The sequence below is a fragment of the Balaenoptera physalus genome (genome assembly GCF_965194825.1).
Source record: "Balaenoptera physalus genome assembly, chromosome: 17".
Lineage (NCBI taxonomy): Eukaryota > Metazoa > Chordata > Mammalia > Artiodactyla > Balaenopteridae > Balaenoptera > Balaenoptera physalus.
In genome coordinates this window covers 34,433,200-34,452,132 of record NC_138895.1, presented here as the reverse complement: position 1 = coordinate 34,452,132, position 18,933 = coordinate 34,433,200, and positions in this window count along the sequence as shown.

Genomic DNA, 18,933 nt, shown 5'->3' with positions numbered 1-18,933 from the left:
ATGATGGTCATTTTGACCAGTGTGAGGTGATGCCTCATTGTAGTTTTGATTTGAATTCCTCTAATGATTAGTGATATTGAGCATCTTTTCATGTGTTTGTTGGCAATCTGTATATCTTCTTGGAGAAATGTCTATTTAGGTCTTCTGCCCATTTTTGGATTGGGTTGTTTGTTTTTTTATATTGAGCTTCATGGGCTGCTTTTATATTTTGGAGATTAATCTTTTGTCAGTTGCTTCATTTGCCAATATTTTCTCCCATTCTGAGGGTTGTCTTTTCATTTTGTTTATGGTTTCCTTTGCTGTGCAGAAGCTTTTAAGTTTCATTAGGTCCCATTTGTTTATTTTTGTTTTTATTTCCATTTCTCTAGGAGGTGGGTCAAAAAGGATCTTGCTGGGATTTATGTCATACAGTGTTCTGCCTATGTTTCCTCTAAGAGTTTTATAGTGTCCAGTCTTACATTTAGGTCTTTAATCCATTTTGAGTTTATTTTTGTGTATGGTGTTAAGGAGTGTTCTAATTTAATTCTTTTACATGTAGCTGTCCAGTTTTCCCAGCACCACTTATTGAAGAGGTTGTCTTTTCTCCATTGTATATTCTTGCCTCCTTTATCAAAAGTAAGGTGACCGTATGTGCATGGGTTTATCTCTGGGCTTTCTATCCTGTTCCATTGATCTATATTTCTGTGTTTGTGCCAGCTACAGTAGCTTTGTAGTATAGTTTGAAGTCAGGGAGCCTGATTCCTCCAGCTCCATTTTTCTTTCTCAAGATTGCTTTGGCTATTTGGGGTCTTTTGTGTTTCCATACAAATTGTGAAATGTTTTGTTCTAGTTCTGTGAAAAATGCCATTGGTAGTTTGATAGGGATTGCATTGAATCTGTAGATTGAAACACTGAATGTGGTCTTGGTATGTGTGGGCTCAGGCAGGCACAGGTGCACAGGTCTCCTAATGTGGGCAGATGCAGGTAGGCATGTAGTAGGAGTGGCTTGGACTTCCTGCACAAGGATGCACATTGGACCAAGGGCTCTGCTCAGGAGGTGAACTCTTGCCATGTACTGGCTTAGATGGTGACAATTTACCCCGTGATGTTTCATACATTTCCCCTTTACAACTGAGTGGAGTAAACCCAAGGAACATAGCAAGAGTTGAAGCTCCATGTTGATGGTGGAAAGTCTATGCATTGAAGGTTGCTGGGTCCCTGAACTTCTGACTGGAGGAAAATAACAAGCAGAGTCCTTTGCTATTTGAAAGCCTGTCTTGAGGTGTTATAAGAAGTAAACAGAAGTTTATAAAAAGCTCAAATGACTGATATGTTCACTATATCTGTTACAGCAACTAATTTTAATTTAGAGTTGGTAACAAAAGAATATTGTGAAAAAGTTTTTCAAGAAAACTCTATTCCAAATTCTGAAAACAACCACTACCACTTGATGTTCTGAAAGGATAAGTTAAAAATATAATTTATAAGTTTATTTAAGAAACATAAATCATGTTCTCTCTAGATAATTCCTCGGATATTCAAGATGTATCATTTTAAATCTATGATCATTATTTTTGTTTTCAGATGTTTTATAGTTCGTGTGAGTGCAGTTACTTTCTTGTGCATAAAAATAAAATTGCGTAGAGAGTGTCATGAGCATAATGTTCTTCCTTATTTCTTTATATTTTGAGAGGAATTGTTAAATAAGAGAAAAGCACAATTTTATTCCTTCCCTGGCAAGCTCCAAGGCATGACAAATGTATTTCACTGCTTCAGATAGTTACTGCTTTCTTGGAATCACTTCTGGATCTCAGTTCTCAAATAGGGACAAGTCCAAAGGTTTTCCACTTTTCATCTTCTTTTTCAGTTACCTGTGATTATGATCAAGATTGCACAGCAGTTTATCAAGGAGGATTTTATTCCATGCGATGCTACAGTCCTCTGTGTCTAACAGGTTGAAGATCCTGTGGAGAATCTGATGGTGGAGAATCTGATGGTGGAAATGAGCAGCTCTTTCTTAGGGATGGGATAAAAGGGATTTTTTTTTTAAACATCTTTATTGAAGTTTAATTGACTTACAATGGTGTGTTAGCTTCTGCTTTATAACAAAGTGAATCAGTTATACACATACAATATGTTCCCATATCTCTTCCCTCTTGCATCTCCCTCCCTCCCACCCTCCCCATCCCACCCCTCTAGGTGGTCACAAAGCACCGAGCTGATCTCCCTGTGCTATGTGGCTGCTTCCCACTAGCTATCTATTTTACATTTGGTAGTGTATATATGTCCATGACACTCTCTTACCCTGTCACATCTCACCCCACCCCCTCCCCATATCCTCAAAAAGGGATTTTTTTTTTTCAGGTGACCTAAAAGTCTGATGACTCTCTTATTATCCAGGCTCTGGCTCCAAGGAGTGAGGCATATCTCAGGCAAGAGAGCAGGCATGGTGGGAGCAGAACATTACCCTTGCCACCAGCAAAGAGGCTGGGACATTGACATATTGAGTTATTTAGCATCCACGCCAAGAGGGGTCGCATGTTCTCTAAATACTGAGTTCTGAGTGTCCTGCTCTGCCTTCAGTGGCCTGCAGGTGTCACATGAACCTGCCCTTTCTTACATGTGCCAAGCTCATGGGCAACTTGGTGGACCTTCTTTCCTGAGGTCCAGAGATTTTTTTCTTCCTCAGCACCCACTGAGAAGGAACCACAGTGGCTTCAAGACAAGTGCTTGTCTGCCTATGGCCATGTCTGCATGAAAAAAAAAGTGTTTCCTGTCTGTGCAAGGACATCTGAGGAGGGACTGTGCCCCAGCACCAAAATCCTGCCTATGGGGGCAAAGATTAAATTTCCTTCCTGTTCAATGATTTTTGGAACTGCCCTGTTTAATCTTAGTCTTGGATTTGTCTAGCTCCAGCTCAGTGTAGGGACACTGTTAGGTCATGAAGGAAACTCTCAGAGTCACTGCCCATCTGCAGATTTTTGGATGCATGTGTTCTAATTGCTCTGACTTAGGTCAGAGAAGTCCAAAGCCAGGCTTCTATTCCCATTTGCATCTCAAGATACAGGATTTTCCCATGTGGGAAAAAGAATAATGAATGAAATGATTCCTGGCCACTTTTCAGCCTGTCCATCCTTCTGCCAAACTGTTTATCCTTCAAACATTTCCAACAAAGCCTATTTGAACTTTATTTATTTATTTTTTTGCTTGAATAATACCCTCCTTAGCTTTGGTAATAAGGCTCTCACTCTTTGCTACCTACATGCCATATTTGCTCGCTTATTATGGAAATCTAGTCCTGGATGAAATAAACTGCATGGTTTGTGGTCATTTGGGGTAGGTTTGAACTAGTTTCATATTAGAACTTTAGCTACCTGGTAAACCTGGTAGCCTGAAAAGTCATGACATTTGCATTTCCAAAAGAAATTCTGATGACTGTCAAGGCTTCATGTCACTTCCTCTTGAGGACTCATGACAGTCAAGGCTAATTACTTTAACATGATTCATTTCCAAACTACCAAGAGCTCTTCAAATGACAAAAAATTATCAGAAATCCTCTAGCAGCCATCTAGATACTCATCCCTAGAAGCTTTATCTGACTTTCCTAAGAAGGATTTCCTTTCTTAAGCAATTCTTCATTCTATAGTTCTGAGGCCACTCAACACAGGCTGTACCAAACCGGCTTGCTCCAAGTCCTCGGTTAATATCAGCTGGACACCCTGTTATTCCTGAGAAGAGGTTCCATTACTGTCATCCTGTCAAGGAAGTACCAGGTGCATGTGTTACACTTAGGCAATGACGCAGTCCTCTCATCACCCACACAACACCCTAATGTAGCCTAAGTTCCTATAAGATACCTCTGTCAGTCTGCTTTATCTTCCTCCTTATAGTTCTGTTTCCTCATTTCTGCCTCACATCAGTTTGTATGTCTCATGACTTTTCAAATGAAAGTTTTGAACTTTAATGATATGCAAGGTTCTGTGCTTGCAGATAATGATCCTTACTCTTAGGGCACTTATATCTAGAAGGAGAGAAGAGACATATGCCAAAATTACTGTGATGCCAGTCAGTTGACTGTGTGCTGTATTAGGAGTCCAAGCAAACCACAGTAGAATTTCAGAGGAAGAGATCTCTGACTGGAGTGGTAGAAGAAGACTTCACGGAGGAGATGGCATCTGAGCTAAGGTTTGAAGGTTGGCTAGGGTTTTGAACCACAACTACATTCTAAGGTGGAAGAAATAGTCAAGCAAATGGAAGAAGATCTGTTCAGAAAACAGTCATCAGCCCAGTTTCAGCTGAAAAATAGAGTACATGAAAAATAGCAAATATATGTTAAGGCTGAAAAGACATTTTGGGGATCAAATTGTGGTATGCTTTGATTTTCCAGATTATGGAATTGAATTAATATGTAAAAGAAAGGAAATGTCAGCATTGGAGCTATTTTTTAGAGATTAATTTGATAGTGAGATGCAGAATTGATTGGTCAGGAAGAATGAAAAAATAGTTAAAAGATTATTGAAATGGCAGTAAATATTTCTTAAAAACAGGAATGCAAAATAAGTGAGTGTAATAATAAGGAACTGTAAAATAAGTTATGTGAGGAATACTATGAAAAAGTAGTATCAATGTGTGGCAACCCGTTAGGTATTGTAGACCTTAATGGATGACTCACATTCCTTCTTTGTATCTTATGCAGCATCTATCATTTTGCTTTTCACACAGTAGGTGTGAAATAAATATGAAATAAATATATATGAAATTTTCATATTTCTTATTTCATAAAATATGAAATAAATATAAATATGGATTCAGATGCTCTAAATAATTGGCCAAGAGCTGCACACTGTAGAAAGTGCATAGCTTTTAGAACCTATACTTTTTAATATCTGATTTTACTATTCAGGATATTTCTGGATAAACTGGTCTCAACTTTGTTGCAGCTAATTAAAAGTGCTAGATTTAAACTAATAGAAATTAAAGTGTACTACAATATTACTGATATGTTATCAATGTGATTCTTTTGTAATTTATTCCAAATATTAGAGAGTATGCCATTATTAATATTAATGCTTACGTTTTACTTAAAAAAGTAATAGGTACTTGTAACAAATTCACAGAATATAAGAGCATATGAAATAAAGAAAGCTAATTCCAATGCCACTGGAGACCTGGCAGGTAACATCATGAGTCAAGTATGACACAGAGAGGGCACATACCTTTTAAAAGGGGCAGCATTTATCCAGATCAAGTCAATTGTTGCCAGGCAGGAATACAGCTCTTGGGTTTCCAAATCTTATTTTAAGAGAGCCAGAAATCCAGGTTTTCTCATGATTTTTTTTTTAAATTTTAAAAATATTCTCTCTCCCTTCTCTCTCTCTCTCTCTCTCTGTGTTTGTGTGTGTGTGTAAAATATATGCTGGTTGAATCCAGCTGACAGGTCATCAGTTTGTAGTCTCTAACATGAAGTGAAAAAGTGAAAGTCTTTATGCTCTAGATTCATTTCATAAAGATGTGCATGGTTAACAATTTGATGTATGTCTCCAAAATGTTATGTCTATTAAATTGTTTTTGAAATTAACAATAGATTGAGGACATTTTACATGCCAGCTTATGTAGATGCTCTTCTACTTCATCTCTTCCTTTCCTTCTTTCTCTTCTTTGGCTCAGAGTTTTTCAGTTGTTGGAATTACATAATTAAATTACCTATTTGTCCCACTTAGGGGAAATTTACATTATTTCCCTTTTTAAAAGTTACCATTGATAACAGGTGTATTCTTACAGATGTATCATTCTTCTCTTGTGCTAACATGGATTCTGTGATGTGGTGTTGCTGGGTGAGTGAAAAGGCATGTGTGTGAGATTTTAATAGATATTTCCAAATAGCACTCCAAAAAGATACCTGGAGCATTAGAGAGTGCTAGATTTCTCATCTCTTGTAAATACCAGATAGAATCTTAGACATTTTCTCAGCCTGATTAGAAATGTCGTATTTGATTACTTTTTACTGGTAAGGTTGAGCATCTTTCCCTATGTTAATTGGTCACAGGTATTCTTCAATAAATTGCTTGCTCATAGTTTTTGCTCATTTGTCTACTCAGGTTGTTTGTCTTGGTTATTGATTTTTAGGAGCTTAGTTTTTCTCCCATCATGTTTATTCTTGGCTATAGTTCTTGTAGTTTACCTTTGGACTATCTTTCACGGTATGGAAACTTTAATATTTTATATAATGAAATCAGCAAGTCAACAAATATTTCCTATGTGGCTTCTGAGTTCTAGGTCATACTTGGAAGGGTCATTTTTCCTTCAAGATTATAAAAGTATTCACCCATATTTTCTGGTACAGTAAAAAATATATATATAATATTGAGTGTATATATGTTTATATGTATTATACATTATATACTACTATATTGAATTTAGATGTTTAATCTTATTTTTTATTTAGAAATTTATTTTTATTTAAAAATATTTTTTTTATTTAAAAATATTTTTAATCCTATATTTAATTTAGAAATTTATTTTTCTAAATGGTTGGGGTAAGGATCTACCTGGTTTCCCTCAAATGGTCCAGTTGTCCAAATACCATTTACTTGGACAACTATACCGCTGTTTTGAAGTGTTACCTTTGTTATGTATGATCTCCCATATATCTCTGAGTTTATTTTTGGCTTCTCTATTCTATGCTATTGATGTATTTATCTATTCCAGTACCAGTGTCAGATTTTTTAAATGTCTATGTCATTATACTACATTCTTATATCAAATAGGAAGCTCCTTTTTATAAAAAAAAATATTATTAAAAACATTTCTTGACAATGCTGAAATATTTACTCTCTAGATAAACTTTTAAATCAATAACATCATTTGACACAGTGAGTTTTCTGATTCGGTAATATATTATGCATTATTATTAATCCAAGATTTCTACAATGTTATTTGAAAAAGTTTTAAAATTTATTCCTAGATATTTTGTAATTGGAGTTTTGGTGAGTGTTTTTAATAACTCATTTTATACTTGGATAGAGTTGTCATATAGGATATCTATTCTTATTTATAGTATTTTGGGAGGACTATCTTATCTAACATAACTATTTCTAAGCAGATTGTTTTAGTCCCCTGTCCTGTAGGATGTTGAAGAGAAAATGATCAGTGAGTTGAGCTGTCACGGAAGGATGCTGAGGTTTTGGCAGCCTAGTATGTGTTTCTGAAATTTTGCTCAGAGTAGGCTATGGTAGTATGTGACCTATTAATGCTCCACAAAAGGGAAATGAGGTGGGTTCCCAGTACTCTGGAAACTCTCAGGACTAGAAGTATTGATAACATACATTCTAAAGCAAATTAACTACTAATTGAAAATTAGTTAAGATGTTAGCATTGCATTCTCAAAGGGACAGTGGCACTCAATTTAATGTTCTAAAGAAAACTTATAAATAATTGCTAAGAGACATTGATTTGAAATGTTTGCACAATGATTCAGCACTTTATTGAGGTGAATTTTTAAAGAAATTTCTCACCAATTTGAATCAATAAACATATGTTTTATACACGGATTACACTGAAAAATAAAAATCATCAAGCTCTTTTATAAGTGAATCTAACAAATACTTCTTGTAGCAGTAGTAACCATTAAACTTTTACAGAGCTTTGTAGCTTACATTGCTCTTTTATATCTCTGAGGTCACTTAATCCTCAGAAAAATCCTGTTATATGGAAAACGAGGCTGTAGTGTTATCCTTACTTTCCCAATGAAGAAACTGAGGTTTAATGGGGTTAAATGAGTTGTCCAAATTTATATAACTCTTAAGTGGTAAAGGCAGGGTTTAGATACATATCCTCTGAGGCTTATGCCAATATGCATTGTAAACCACACTGCTGCCTCCATTAAGATCCAGCATATTGTAAAATGTGATATGAAATATCTTGATTGTCTTGTCTTTGATCCTTGATTACATGGTTGTGCAATCACACATGCAATCTGTGTGACCCCTATCTGACATTAAAATTGCATGGGTACACCAAATTCTCCACCATGCAAGTCTGAATACTGCCTTTCTGCCATGGCCAATGAAATATTTCATTAAAGCCCTCCAATGTTTTGGTTTATTTTTTATATCCATTTATATCCATATATCCACAATTGCTTTATGCCAAGCAATTGTGTTCTATTTAATAATAAATTGCAACATAATTCCAAAAGAAATTTTTCAGTTTTTATAATCCTAAATTCAATGAGCTCTCTACCCTGCCGTTAGTGTGGCTATTTGATGTTCATAAGGATTTGACATTTTTGTGTTTTAGAATCTGGAATATTTTAAAAAGCATTTCTGAACTTTTTATAACAGTCTTTTTTTTTTTTTAATTGTGAGGTTGTAGAACTACTTTATATTATTTTTCCTATGTTAAAAACCCTCTTCCCTGGTGGAGAGGGGCTGGGATAAAAGAGGATGGACTATTAATGGATTAAACGCCAATGAATGTACTACTGATGGCAGGGAAACATACTTTAAATACATTGGGTCAAGGGAATCAATCTTTTCTTTCAAATTCTTAAAATTAAAATTCTCTGAAGTACAACAATACAGTCTTTTCCTATATGCATTTATTTATTTAGTTAATTATATATGAACCTTTCAAAAATTTTGAGATTGTGTTATGATTCTTACTTCTAAAACCCTCATTTCTCCCCTTCTTTTCCACTCCTATCCTGCCCCACCCTTGTCATATTACTTTTTCCTCAAATTCATCAGACCCATGAGGCTAACCCATTTATTATAAGCCATCTCTATACAACAAATACTGAATAACAGGTATGGAAAAAATAGCGTTTCAAATATTTCAAAGTGAGGAATAATATAGATAAAAGAGTACTTTGTTAAGGATTAACTTTTGGGTTCTATTTTGTACTGGCTCCTGTTAAGCTTCAATAAAGAGAACATATGACCTAAAAATTAGTAATCAAAATGAAGTAAAAAAGTACCCTTTCTGTGAAACTCTCAGAAAATTCCACTTAAATAAGGAAAAGCCAATATATCATATACTGTGCTCATCACTATTTTAGACTACGTGCCAGGATTTAACACAGCGAACTGTCAATCCTAATTATGGCTGGATGAAAAGCCTCTGTCTAAATAAGTGAGAACCATAAAGATAGGGAATATCACATTGAAATATTTTCTTTTAAATAAAAAATAAAACATACATAGAGTGTCAAATAGCCATATTTGTTTTACATCTGAATTTCTTATAAAATGGTGATATATTGTCTTGACATTACATCTCTAGCATGCACCTTAGGGAAAATATTGCCTTAATGTAATAAACTTCGTATGTTAAAATGCATGAAACATTCGCAAGTCTTTCCATATAATATTCTAGCATCTGTGTAATTTTCTCACTTATTTATATGCGTTGTTTAGTGTTTACTTGATTAAAGACTAAGATGTTACTGTTTAATCCAGTAAAATGAGTCAGAATGGCATATTCCCTTGTTACCAATAGAGGATTCTCTAAAGGTTTGGTTTCTTAGCATCATTTTTTTCCTGGTAATAAATGTTTAACAAGAATGCTTAATTTGCTTGACTATGAGTGATATTAGTAATATACCAAAAAGTGCTTTAATTAAACATAATTTTGATAAGGACACATAATCGCTATATTCTCTACAAATAAAATATGGCAAGCAGCCTGTGTAGCAATCACAGAGTTTTTCTTTATTTTAGAAAAGAGGAAGTTTCCTCAAAACAATAACTCCTGAAATATATTGGCATTTGCTATGTGTCGGAACTATGCTAAAAATCTAGCTGGATAGAAAATGGGTATTTATTCCCATTTTTCAGCTAAGAAACTTGAAGTTGTGCAAGGTCACAAAACTAGTAAATGATGGGGACAGGATTCAGTACAGGTCTATTTAAATTTAAAGTCTGAAGGTTTAACTAGACATATAACTATAGAGGAGCAGAAGAAATATTTGGCTTCCCTGAATGTATTCTTCAAAATATGTATCTTTTTAACAAGAAAGTTAGAACATTATGTTGATATGATGGTTGTTATGATTATGATAGTGGCAACAGTGTGAAAATAATAAAATCAGAATCTGGCAACAATCCTGCCTTAAATCATTACACTATAGTGCTTTCCGGGACACTGAGTACTTCATGAGGGTGGTTTTTTTTTTTTTTTTTTTTTCTGTTTTATCTATTTATCCATCACCTGGTTATTTATTTATTATCTGGTTACCTGTTTTCTAGTTTTAGAAATGACCCAGAAATCAGACATCACTTAAAAAAAAAAAAAAACTTCTCACTTTTGGAGAAGAAATATGTGGTCTTCCTAGAATTCCTGGAGGGACTGGATATATTTCTTCTTCCATGATAATAATTCTGTCTTCTTATGGTGATAATATCAGGAGGTCACGAAATGGAGTTACTCTTTCTGTTTGTGGTGGTAACTGTATCTAGATGTAGCTCTACTCTTTCATTTGTCATAATGACATATATTTTTAGGACATCTGGTAATTTTCAGTAGGTTACAGAAGTTTGCAAACAATCTTGGGGTATGGAGTTACAGCTTCAATAAAAAGAACATAGATGTATTCACCTAAATATCACTATTGGAAAAAAGTCTTCAGAGTGTTTCTCATACTTAGAATTTCATTTACTACATTTTCAACAGTGAAGACTTTTTGCACAGAAGTAGATGATAGGAAGCTTGGTCAGGAGTTTAATGTAGTCCTGACTTGGCAAAAGCTTGCTTAAGACATTCCTCTATTCAATGAAATTCCCCAGGTCTGAATCTGTGTTGGAACAGCTCATTTGCAACTAAAACATTTATCTCACATCATCTGGGTCTATTATGGGTTGAACAATTTTGAAGATCTTACCTCTAGTAACCTCAGAATATGACCTTATTTGGAAATAGTCATTAATTAATATAATTAATTAGTTAATTACTAATTAAGTTGCAATTAATTAAGCTAAAATGAGGTCATATTGTAGTAAGGTGGACTTCTAATCCAACATGAACTGGTGTCCATATAAAAAGGGGAAATTTGGATACAAAGATATGCACAAAAGTACAACACCATGTGAACATGAAGACGGAGATGGAAATGATGCATTGAAAAGCCAAGAAGTGCTAGCTTTCCAGCAAACCACCAGAAGCTAGGAGAGACACATGGAGCAGATTATCCCTCATCACCTTCAGAAGGAACCAATCCTACCAGCACCTTGATATTAGACTTTTGACAATAAATTTCTGTTTGTTTGGAAGTCTAGTTTGTGGTCCTTTGTTATGACAGCCCTAGCAAAAGATCCTTCACAGAATGATCCTCATTGATTTAGGATTAAATATATGTCTCTATGCCTTCAGAGAGTTGATGTGAAAAATGTTTTGTTTAAATAATCCTTTATATTTTATAAAGCTGTTGTTGAGATACCAACATGTTATGATAAAGACTATTATTTCTATGTGAATTTAACTGCAAGAAAAGTTTTGCCTTAGTATACTAATATATATCTTTTCCTTTTTAAAAGTCTGTCTTAATGTGCTTCTCTTTTTACTCCAGCATCCAGAAACCTTAGAACCAAGTATACTGCTCCAAAACTGAGCACATGTACCTCAAAACATCTATCCTATTTGCCTCCTTTAGATGTTTTCTCTTGTTGTAGCCTTACTTGTCTCATCTGGATATAATTCATAAGTAGTTTCAAATCCTTTCAGAAATGAAAGACAAATCAATTTCAATTTTTAAACAAATAAATGATAGTATAGGCCTTCTAGAAGTTAGTAATAATTTGTGATAGTCTCAGATAAATTAGAATTATTAGCTGGAGAACAGTGTTTGGGTAGTCTTGAGCACTGAACAGTTATTAATTTGGAAAAAAGACTGGGAGGGGTGGAGGGAATCATACTTGTGGAATCTGGGAAAACTCTTGTATAAACAATAAAAAGCATCAAAGACCCCCCAATTTTTCCCATATGGTGTTTGGTCAGTTCATCAATAGTATTACTTTCTGTGATTGGTTTGTGATATCTGTAAAAGGCTCACCTTTTTTGTGTAAACTCTGAAACAAGTAGAGATAGTTTAAGATTAATGTCCTAGGAAGAAAGAAGAAACAAGAGGAGAAGGAATGATGGTGGCAAAAGCCTAAGCAGGGAAGCTCAATGATAATTATGGAAGCCAAGCTGCAAGTAAGCAGGTGTCTTGAGGTCAAAATGAAACAAGTCAATGAATCAATATTGAATTTCAATGAGGTCTTGAGTCTGGTGACACTAACTGCAGCTTGCATTCCTGCACCAAAGGCCATTAAGCCAGAGACACAAGAGGTACAGAAATACAGAGCATCAACAGTGATGCCACAGAACATGCCACAGAACATGTGTGCAAGGAGGATAATATGAAATTCAAGAATGCACCAGAACCTTAGTAACTCTCCAGATGATGCACAACAATGTGCCAGGAGATAGGCATTTGTAGTCATTGCCTATAACTCACTGTTCATAAGTTGTGTCATAGCTGCATTTCATACCTCCTCTCCCTCAGCAACCACTGCATCTGCACTTAGGGCTACGTGAGCAGCCATGAGAGTCAAGCACTCAGATAATTTATGATCTCATGTAATCTTCACAATAACCCTATGAAATAGATTTTTTTTTTAATCTTGCTTTAAGGTAAGGAAGCTGAGGAGAAAAAAATTTCAGTTATTTTTTCACAGTAACCCAGCTGATGAGTGGCACAGCTGGAATTCAAACTTACATCTGCTGGAATTTCAAGTGTTCCTACCCAGCCTTTTCAGAGAAGAGTCATTGCTATTGCTAACTCAATCACTGTCACTGCCCAATTTGGAAATCTCCAGATTTAGTATTGTCATTTTTCTCTTTTAGGAGAGTATTCTGGTTTTCCACAAAATGTCTTGTCCCCTTTACAGTCATCCTTGTCATTTCATTAATGTCACCTATTCTTTCTCTCCATAGTGCTGTTGATGGCAGCCTAGCTCTGAGTATAAGGGCTTTTAGGAGAAGGTATATAAACGTGTCTACTGGAATCAGCTATAAGTATGCTTTCTGATTTCTACTCAGCATCTCAGGATGATTGGTTTTGCTCTGAGTGACCCAGTTGTCTTGCCCCTTTACAAAGTTGGGAATCTGGAGTCACAGCTATTTAAGGTCTGAATTTGCTTTATACAGGAACTTCAACAGCTCTAGGCTCACACAATGGACAGTGACAAGAGGGTCTTAACATCCATGGGGCATATGGATCCGGCCACTACATTGTGTCTTCTTTTTAGCTTACATTTTAGTATTTCAGTCAAGCAAACCATATTGACTATTGTAATATTCTGAATAATGGCCAATAATGTCTTTTTTCTAATCCCTGAGACTGTGAATGTTATCTTATATGGCAAAAGGGACTTTGCACTTGTGATTTAAGTTAAGGATTTTGACATAGAGACATTATCCTGGATTGTCTGGATGGAACTTAAAGGTAATTATAACACTCTTTAAAGAGGAAGCAGAAGGAGGTTTGGCTGCAAAGGAAAAGGTGATGTGATGAAGCAGAGAGAGATTTGAAGATGCTATGCAGCTCTTAGAACTGGAAAAGACAAGGAAAGGGATTCTCCTGCACAGCCTCCAGGAGGGATTACAGCCCTGTTAATATGTTGACTTTAGCCCAGTGAAACCAATTTCAGACTTCTGACTTCCAGAATTGTAAAGAAATAAATGTGTTATTTTTTAAGCACAGAGTGTGTATTAATTTTTTATAGCAGCTGTAGAAAACCAATGAACACATATTTTTAACTTTAAATTGAATGGGCCCCAAATATTTGAAATGTTACCATCTTTTTTTGTCAAAAATCTTTCAGAAAACAATAACTCCTTTAGAGAACTCCACTCAGTTTTACTAATAAGGGGCTGGAAGCCCAGGAATGCAACTTAAAAAAAAATGCAACCCTTCTTTTCAGGAAACATGTTAGTGTTAGTTAATGTGGGCCACAGAATTTGCCTTTTAGTATTCTTTGTTCAGTTGGCATAAATAGCTAGGGGTCCCATGTTTCCAGGAAATAGTAGGATGAGTTCTTGAGTGTCTTTGACTATCCATCCCCCCACTTACATTTTATTGATGAAGATCAGGCTACAGAATGCAAATTTATTTTGTAGATTACATCTTGTTTCTTGTACACCAGGTCTGTACTAGCTGCTTATTTCTAGTATCTGGTTGAAATTGTAATTCTGAAAAATGCAAATAGCTCTATACAAAGGATAGATGAAATAGATGAAAGATTATCAAGGAATGCCAAATAAATATGCATACTTTTTAGTCGTTTTTGTGTTTACCATGTAAAACAGAGTATTACTACTATTTCCCCTGTTCCTTTCTGTAGCTTATAGGGATTTATATTCAAAATCTCTATTCTAATTAAACATCATGAAAGACCTTTGGATTCAGCTACTTTCTTTTCAAATTTTACTCTCAAGAAAGTGTAACTACTTGATTGTGGACAGGCACAGGGTATTTTAGAGAGGTTCTTAGACTTATGACCCAGTTTTGCTACTGCTCAGATTTCTGACTTCTGCTTGGAACTCAGCCAAAAGCAACTGAAAGCCACTTTCTTCTTAGCCATGGTGATTTCAGGGTCCCATGGACCTGGTTCAACTCAGTAAGGCTAGTAAGTCACTGAACAACATACTCAGAAAAAGGAAATGTAAAGATGCTTTCTGGCTTTAGAGGCAGGGCATATGGGAATTTTTGTATGCATATGGCTGATTCACTTTGTTGTACAACAGAAACTAACACAGCATTGTGAAGCAATTATACTCCAATAAAGATGTATTAAAAAAAAAAAAAGAAGTAGAGATTTAGGTATCCTGAAGGGTTCGTTGGATTCCATCAATTTCCTTTCAAAAATTTCAACCTGAATAAAGTTGCAAATTCTTGCCCTGAAAAAAAAAATGAATTAGAGCAAGATGCTACTTTGTTCTTTGTGACAAGTGTTCTTGGTTTAAGCACCCAGTACTCCAGGCCCTCTTCTATTTTGACCAGGAGTTACTTTGTATAACTCAGAGATTAAAGATGGAAAATTCTTTAAATCTTTTAAAGCTTTTTCCTTAATAATTCAAATCGGTGAAGATTTGCTGTTATCTCAAACTTTCTAAATAGGAATATTTGTATCAAATGGAATTTTTGTCATATCTGCTTTCCAATTCTTATACAATTGGGTGCTGTTTTTATTATGAAAATTGCAAAATGATTACTGACTTTAGAGAAGAAATTGCATGCCCTGGGTGGGTGGTGAGAGACCTTTTCATAATTCATTGTAGGCACTCCTAATCTCAGTGGAAATCTAGAAATGCTATGGAGTAAAAGGAAGACAACAGTCTTGGATGGTGGGAAGAGAATTTGTGCAAACACATACTATATAGTTTTATATTTTAATATGGATAAAATGAAAATCAAGGTAAATTTTTTATGGTAAAAGAGAAACTTCAAATAAATTAAATGCTTGTGGTAAAGCTGCTCTTGATTATAACCCCTAACACTCTCAGCCCTGCTACCAGTATCTGTTCATATTCTTCTATACTTAGAGGAATGTCTGTGGAAAAGTTTGAGATGCTAGGGGACTGTAGACAATGCAAGCAAGAGCAGAGAGAGCAAGAGGGTTGGTTGGTTTCTCCCTGGAAGGACAGAAACTACAATAAGACTGAGATTCCCTTCTGTTATAAAATGATCACAAATTATATAGACTCTAAGAAACTGGAGTAAACTACATTGGATTAGTTCTAAGTAGCTCAGTTTCTGTCCACACCATGCATCTGGGGAAAAGCACAAACTAGCAAATTGTATCTTCCTGCTTCTTCTTAATAACATACATACAGTATGCCAAAGATTTGGGACCTGTGAGAGCTTCTGTTCCTCCCAGTTATACATCACTGCATTGTCTGTGGTCTATGCTCAGGCTCCTTCATTACTTTAAAAAACTTTTTCCATGTTAACCTTAAGGGCAACCTTTTCAATCTCTTGGGTATTTTAAATTATTATTTTTGTTACTGTTCACTTAATATGTATTTCTTGAGCACAAGCTGCATTTTCAACATTGTGCTATCTTGGGGGGTGGGGTGGGTCAGAGGAGGCACCAAGAAACTTATTTACAACCCAGAGATCATCTTTAACTGTTACTCAGTTTAGCTATGAATCAGCCTTGAACCTGTTTTCTAATAGATGGAAACTTTAAATTAGTAAGGTCAAATAAAGAAGGAGCTTGCATTAAGCTTGGTTGGTCCATTTTGGCACCTAGTGTTTCCAGAGAAGCAGGATTCAGGAGAGTTAAGAGTCAGGCAGAGGACTTGGGCCACTAGGTGTGAGATAATATCATTGTGTGCAGCAGAGCTGGAAGGTCACAGCAAAATTCCCACAAATTAAGGTGGTTAAAGATGCACTTGGTGTGCTGTAAAATGCATTCATGAGCTGTGTGCCAGACACATGAGAATCAACCAGGGCAGCTCCATCCTTACCCATGATTCTCTTCCTCAGTTCAACTCGTCAACAGTAGTAGCAGCTACAGATTAAAAACAGCCAGAGTAGGTCTATGTTGGCTAATCCTACTCCAGAGAGGTCACTATGTCTATACACTAAATAGTTTTATCAAAAATGTCCCTCTGAAATTATGTAAAACTGGCAAAGGAAGTTGTGAATGCTATTTAGAAGACCTTGTCTTTCATGAGCTAAGTAGATTTCTTTAATAAGAACAAGGATCAATCTTAGCGCTTTGTCTGGGCAGGTAAAAATCCGCAAATGGCGGGTAAAAATCCGAAAATTTAGTCATTCAAAATCAGTAATGCAGAAATGTCATGACGAACATAAATGTTAAGTTCACAAAGTACCATCTGACAGACACTTCAGGAGAATGGTAGCACTGTGAGTTCAATACCAACAACAACAGCAAAGCAATAAAATCTGGGGGGGGGGGTCCCTCCTGTCCTTTCCATTGGACAGCTACATGGTAAGTCTGCAGATGTCTTAACAAAGAATTTGGAGATTTTATCAGAATGACTTTCTCCTTCATGGATTCTAAGGAATGAGACATGTGCATGCCATTGGTTCAGATATTGAGATTAATCTCCATAGGACTGTGCAACATTCATTAGACATTTTTATATGCAAACTATGTTCCGAGTATTGGGATAACTCTTGAAAAATCTACTTATGATATTTTTAAAATCTTTAAATGGAAAGAGGAAGTGTGGGGAGAGAGGCAGTGTGAAAATGTCACAGAGGGATATGCTGGGCACATACTGGAAAATCAAAAGAGTTTCCTAAGACCTAGGCAAATTTAACTGTGCTTAAGAGAAGCAATTTAGAAATAATGACTATAGCATGGTATGGAAACTAGAAATCAGAATTTGCTTTTAAGTTTATTAACACAGATGTAAGTGAAACATAATATTTGAACTCGAGTTCATATTTCTTATTAAGCCGAGAACATGTTTTCAACAATGGTTTAAGGAAAAAAGGAGAGAGAGAATTATCTTCACTAGCTGAGGCAGTGTTGTGAGCAATTACTGTTTGTTTTTTTTTTCCTGTATTCCCAAACTGTTCACTTTACCTTGGGTGAGTAACAAATGCTCTTTTGAAAAGTGAATTCACATGGCCCTCAATTTCTTCTGTTCCTTTTGCAAGGGTCCAAGTTGTGGACTGTTTCAGGGAAAACAACAATTGATTGAAAGGTAATGGGTAATTTATTTCTTTGATTGTATGACATCTTACTTCCCCTGGTTTGTTCCTCTCTCCTTCCATTTCTCAGACAAACTAAACTGTGTACTAATACATTCATTTACTAAATTAAATAAAAGTGAATTTATTTTGAGAAAAAAGAAATGTAATGGATAATTTAAAGTCAGGGATAAGGGACATATCACTCAGCTCTTACAGGTCCACCCTCACTTGTGTCCTGCAGCCTGGTGTCATCAATAAGCACCAAGAATTGTGGGTGCAGGAGGCCTCTTAGAATTCAATCCCTCTTCAGCTCATGCCTTACTTTAAAGCAAAAAGCTGTATCACCATCGTCCTTACTGAGATATTCACCTTTAATGTAAGAATTTGCTCTAAATTTAGACTTTGCCAACTTTACACTGGAGACCAGAGGTTGGGTTATAATAACAACTATATAAAATTTGTTAATTTCTGACTATTCAAAAAGAGAGCAATTTGCCACTTCCTTTGAACAATTTTGCTATTGTAAAAAAAGGAAAATTTAAATAAGAAAGATATTTTGACACTCATACTCAAAATTTTTTCAAATAAATAATATATAATCATAATCATGATGATGATGACAAGAAGAAGAATTATGTTAGCAGCCTTACATTACTGCATTCTTGCTATGAGCCAGATTCTATAAAAGACAGTTTAGAGGGGTATGATTTTTAATCTTCAGATTAGCCTTGTGAGGTTTGTCCTATGGTTTTAGTTTATAGACAGGGAACCAGAAATTTAGGATTAAGTATCTTGCTCAAAGTCACACAGCTGAACAGCAGAACAAGGGTCAAACTCAGGCCCATGGCACTTGGTTCCACTGTTTGTTCTTACATCATTCTTTTCAGGTTGAGGGAAAAGGAAGTAAGGACATAATGATAAATATAGAAAAGGCATCTAGAAACAAGGAAAGATAAGAGAAAGTCAAGATGTGACAGGAAGAAAGATGGACTGAGAAAGAATAAAAAAGAGACCATAGAGGAACAAGAAGTGGAGCATACAGGCAGCAAGGGAAACTGAAGCCATACGCCCTAGGCAGTGTGTGTATAGCACAGGATGCTGATGGAACAACAGGGAGGCCTGATTTCAAATTCTAGCCCTTTTCTCACAAGTGTCTGCCTGAGGCATATTATTTAACCTCCTGAGTTTGTTTCTTTGTGGGCAGGAAGAGGTCATCTAATTTAAGTACTGAAAGTGTAGGCTCT